This window comes from Carassius auratus, unplaced genomic scaffold (genome assembly GCF_003368295.1).
Source record: "Carassius auratus strain Wakin unplaced genomic scaffold, ASM336829v1 scaf_tig00216126, whole genome shotgun sequence".
NCBI classification, from domain to species: domain Eukaryota; kingdom Metazoa; phylum Chordata; class Actinopteri; order Cypriniformes; family Cyprinidae; genus Carassius; species Carassius auratus.
In genome coordinates, this window is record NW_020528423.1 from 82,809 (window position 1) to 88,777 (window position 5,969).

The following is a 5,969-nucleotide window of genomic DNA, read 5'->3' on the forward strand; positions in this document are numbered from 1 at the left end:
AACTAACTCTCAGCGGATTTCAATTGGGCCAACAATGAGTTCAGCTGATAATTTTACCTTACAATGTTGGTTTAAAGAGATCAAATAATAATAAAAGATTAAATAATAATAAAATGAGTTCAAGTGACTATTGCATAATATAATCATTTTCATTCTAGACAGCATTTGACTAGACAAAAATGTAAATAGTGATTCACTGATGTTTTGATTTTTAATATTTAGAAAGACTGTGCATTTTAAATGCTTTTAATTGGCTAAACGTATATAAGAGCATTAAAGCAAACTGACACAGACTTAAAATTAAATTAAAATAATGATGTTTTACTCCAATTTAGATTTGCTGGGGCAAGAATTGCCTATAATATAGAACTGTCAAAAATACCAATGACATTTGGTTATGATTTCTGATAATGAAAACACACTTATTAAAAGTGATTTATGCTGTAGCCTTTTATTGGTACAGCCCACATGATTTAGTCTGCAAACGTTACATCACTTTAACAGCATGTCCTCTTAACAAACATTCTGTTTCCATTCATCTGCTTCACTCACTCTGTGCATCTTCTCCTTCCAATTTCATGCTCTGTGACTTTAAGAGTGGTGCCATAATTATTTAAGGCTTACAGTATCAATGAGTACAAGATTGGAGGTTTGAATACACACACTGAAAGTTGGAGAGTCTCTGGAAATAAAGTTTACGAAACATAAGAATGTGTATGTTGAAACCAAAAGAATGAAAAGTATCAAAATAAGAGATCAATTATTTATGCATAAAGCTTTTATACAGGTTCCTACACATTTGCAAGCATATTACATCAGTCAAACATACAAAAAACATGTACTGTTGAAGAATTTATTATCACTGTGTTTTAGTACTTGGAAAACTCAAACAAGGCATTGGTTTTAAACAGAATTAAAAAGTGGGAAATTAAAAACCTGCTGCCCGACAAGAGAAAGAGATTAAGAGTCATCCAGAAAAACTTCAAACTTATGGATGTAAAGGATGAGACATCACAGAAACAAAAGCCTGCACTCCTGATTAATGCGTCAAACATCTGGGCTAGGCTCTGAATGGTTAACAGAGCAAAGAACCAATTACAAATTTAGTTTCTCTTTCACATTTCAGAAGTTAAATGAACTGTAACTGTTCAAAAGATGACCGACTCAAGAGAAAGAGAAGAGAGAGTTTCTTTTCACAAAGCATTTTCAAATCCTTACATCAAATCAAAACAGCACAATTGTTTTCGACATTGTTTCTTGAGCATCAAATTGTAATTTAAAAATTTCTGAAGGATCATGTGACTCTGAAAACTGGAATAACAATGCTTTACGCAGGAATCACAAGAATAAATTGCATTTAAAAAAAATAATCAAACAGGAAATCTATAAGAAAATTATAATACTATTTCACAATATTTGTACAGTTTTTATTGTTGTGTTGATTAAATAATTGCAGAATTAGGGCCTTTCGAACTATAGGAACCTTTTCATTGTACCAGAACTAATCGTCGAACTACCCACTTTTGGGCATTTTTAGCAGGGTTTAACCAGCACAAGTGGTACTAACCGTGACGCAAGTAGACACTGATTGGCCAGACATGTTCGAAGACACCCTCACCCACCATAATTTATAACTTATTGTAAACATTGTGTCAACTTATTTTTGCAAGTATAATGAATACCAATGAATGTATGGACGCTGAAGTGCAGGCACTTGTAGCAAATGTAGCACTGCCAGTTGTCGAGATTCTTATGGCGCGTTCCAGGAAACCCTTAACCCACATTTTTCCAACCTTCTACTCGTGAAAGTGCACCAGAACAGCAGTCAAACCCGTGACTTTCCACCCTTGAACTCGTACTAGATCGATGTACTCCCAGTTTCGATTTCTGACATCACATAGCCCGCAAAACAACTATGGCAGCCCCTACGAACAATATTGTCTATGGATGCAGTGTTTATGCAAGTGGTACACGGTAGAAATAGAGTTTAGAACAATATAACGTTGCAGTAAATTTAATAATCTAGCTAAAATTCCTTGCACTCAGGAAGTTTGGCGTGACTTGCCTGAAATGCTACAAAGTCGGGAGTCGTGGTTTGAAGTCGTGATTCATGGGCTCAAAAACCTACCTGGAACGCAGCATTAGTCCTCATTTCCGTTCTTTCAATCGTTTACTTATAAAATGACATTCCATGTCCATTATTGTGAAACCCATGAGACACAACAAAAACACAGCTCCGATCACAGCGTCCACCATCCTCCTGTTACGTTATTCTTCTTTGTTAACGTTGTTGAATGCCATTTACAAATGACATCGCTGTCGACCGGCTTACATCACATCCTAGTACACACGGTCGATGCGAATGCAAACCTTTAAATGGTACTGGGAAACAGTACCATTATTCAGTACTGTACATTTAGTTCTGGAACTAAAGAGGTGCAAAAGGCCCTATTGGTGAGCAAAAGAGAATGCATAGCAAATAGTTGAGAAGGATATTCAGTAACACTTTATTGTGATAGTCCACTTTAGACAGTGTACTAACTATAAGTAACTTTGCAACTACATGTCAACTAGCAGTCATTAAAATATAAGTTAGGAAATCTGCTTCTAACCAATTTCACTCCTGCTCAGCACAGGACTCATTTAGCCAACATAATTTGCATAATTATAAAACATATATAAATATGTGACGACTATTATAGGATGATAGGTTGTGTGGTGTTTGACATAAACTATAATAGTTGTTAAAATTAGTCATCTATAATTATAGTAAAATAATTCTTGTTGCTAGTGAATGGAAATGTCTTTAGTGGTATTAACAATGGGTTTGTAAATGACTATAATTACCCATTTTATTCCAAGAATCCTTTTAGTTTAATAGCAGTAATTGTATTGGTATATTTGCCTTGATTGTTCTTGAAATGGGACAGAAAAGAAAATAACCGGCATTGCCCATTCTCACACCTGACTATTCTAGCAACCAGCGATTTTATCTCAAGGGTAGATTTGACATGGCTTCTGCATTCATGATGATGCATATTATGACAAAAGGAAATTATACAAATGGTTCGTAGGAGAAGCTACAGTTGAAAAAATTCTTACGTTCAAGATGGGTGCAATAGCAGGTTTGGAGAGAGATGCTAAAAACAGAGGTGCTTTAATTAGGAAGAACAGAGAGGAGGAAATGAGAAAATTATCCATTTGGATGAATCACAGTTTAAGCCCAAGACACAAATCAGGCGTAATTACAGCCACAGGTACAGTATCACTATCAAGTCCAACAGCATCTACAACCATTTGCCACTTCATATGAAACTCCTGAGAAAAAAAATGCATCTGATTGCATATTGAGGTAGCCATATAGTGAAGGCGGCTGGGGACTTGTGAACAGTGTCACTGCACATAGAGATATTGATTAATGACTAACATTTAGCACAATACACAAGCATAGCAAGGTCGGTAAATCAGCATCTGATCCAGTGCTCTGGGGCTGGTGCTAGAGAGCATGAATACTTTATACAGTTAACGTGAGACTATCTTTTAGACTTAATGAATGAGTATAAATGTTTAATGCCCTTTATTCTTTTGTTTTAGCCAAAAGACCCGAATTGTTAATGTTACACAGGAGTGTAATCAACTTTTAAGCTGTCACTTTGAAGTGCTCTAGATGCAGAGGATAAAAGGGGTGGTTTTAGGGATATGTGACAGGAGATTGGTCGGGCTGTAATGGGATGAGCTTTAGGGATGTGCGGCTGAGGATTGGTCTGGAAAGACATCTATAATACCCTAAGAGAGCTATCTTTTAACATTCCCATTTATCTTAACAGCTGTTGCTCGAATCTGTTTCTTTCCGCATGGATTCTCACTTCAGGCCACAGGAGCCCATCACCTAAGCCATCGGCGCAGAAAAATAACATGATAAAGCTGACTGGCTTATGGCACCACAACAGCATGAGCTGGGACATCAAAGACAGTAGACAGGGGAGGACAATTAAGTTTGCAAATTTATTTCATCATCTGAAATGTGCTGTAACTTATTCCAAAGAGGCAGGCACACAAAACAGTGCGCAGTGCACACATTTGGATTCATGCCGAATGAGAGAGTAACATGAGCCCAACACTAGTTTTAGCTACACTTGCTTTTTAGAATAAATGTTGTTTAGAATTAATACCACTATACTTTTTAGCAGGTTTTATACTTATACTATACAATTTTTAGCCCTGTTATGTTAAATTTAATAGATTTGCAGTGGGGTGATGGGAACTACAATACAGTACATACTTATAGTGTTTATAATGTTTGTTACTGTTGTTCTTTATTTTACATCATTTTTTAATGGAATAATAATAAAATATGACATGCACATGTAACCCCTCTCTCCCGGGTCCTCACCGCCACACCTCGTCCTCACTCCGAGTGGGCCTTGGGCATGGGAGGCGGACACATTAACAAGGAGGCTAAATGACTGCAGCCATTAGTCTCTTGAGATCAGGGGAGTGAGGTTTACACAGAGATGCAATCGTGTTTTTTCATTCACTTTTCACATTCTCCACAAAATCTGGTACTAGACAAATGTTTTCAAATGTGTAAAACATTTTTTTTTTTTATTCTTCAGTTTTTCTACTTCAAAATTTTGTATAATTGTTACATTTTGTTTCTCTACAGTCTTTTACTAGCAGTTTTTAAGTGAAAACTGTTTTTGCACCTAATTCTTTTCAGTGTATTATATAATTAAATATTTTTAATTAAAGCTCAACTTACAATAAGTTTTATTGTGAACAAATGACAAAATTAATTCCGAATGACCATCAAATATCTTTTTAGTCAGCAGAGTGGTGTAGTTACAGTATCTACCAGCAGGGGATAACTGACAGGAAATAACTCCGGTGTAAAACAAATTAAATGACAACACCAGAGAGTAAGTCAAAGAGAAAATAATGTTAATGTAATTAATCTTTGAGCAAAGAAAAACTTAAATGAGTTTTTGAATTAGGAAGGGAAATAGAAAAAAAAAAACATTTACACAGAGATATAGAAAAATGCCAATGCTCAAGTTAATTAGAAATTTACAGAAATGTAAGACGCAAACACACACACTCAATAATCTGTGCTGAGAAGGAGTATGTTGAGCTGTAAAAGTGTGACAGAGGTGTGTTAAATTTCTTGTCCAGGGGGTTAAAAACAGAGGAGAGAGATATCAGGGGCTGGAAAGATACAAGCATGCTCAAAAGAAATTAATTCAATTCAGAATGTGAAATGAAACCATGAAATCACATCAGCAGGTTAAAATGAAATAAATAAATAAAAACACTACCCAATGAAAGAGAAAAAGAGAACAAGGAAAACTGTGTTTCTGCAGGAGCATAGTAACTGAAAGCAAAAAAAATGTTGTTGAAAAATAACAATGCCTCATTTGAAATAACTGATCAAACTGGATTGAAATGTTCACATTTGTTTCACAAATCATGAATCTGAATCTCAGAAGTGCTCTGGATAACAACCAATGGGCTTCCACTGGAAAATATAATCAGAAGAAACTGTCCTTGCGAGCTTTGTTTTTGATTCAAATCTATTTCATAGATTTTTGGCTTAAACAATAGTTGGAAATTGCAAAACACTGCTGAAGTATTGTGCAATAAGATTTGTCCATGTGAAACAAGTCTCCAGCTGTCCTGCCTTCACATGTGTAATATTTAGCAGATACTGCATTCAGAAGTCAATAACATGCAGTTATCTTCATTTTACCAAGGTGCCATATGTTATATAATGTAATATCATGATCCTGGGTGCTGTGAATCAATGAAGACCAGATGTGCTCATGAAAAGCCTGACAATAACATTGCTAACATTATTTACTGAGTGAGAACATCTTAATAACTTTTATTTTTATTTTCCAAAAACTGCATACATGGGTACACACAGAAAATCAGCAACAGTATAAAGCAACTTAACATTTTTAAATATGTGA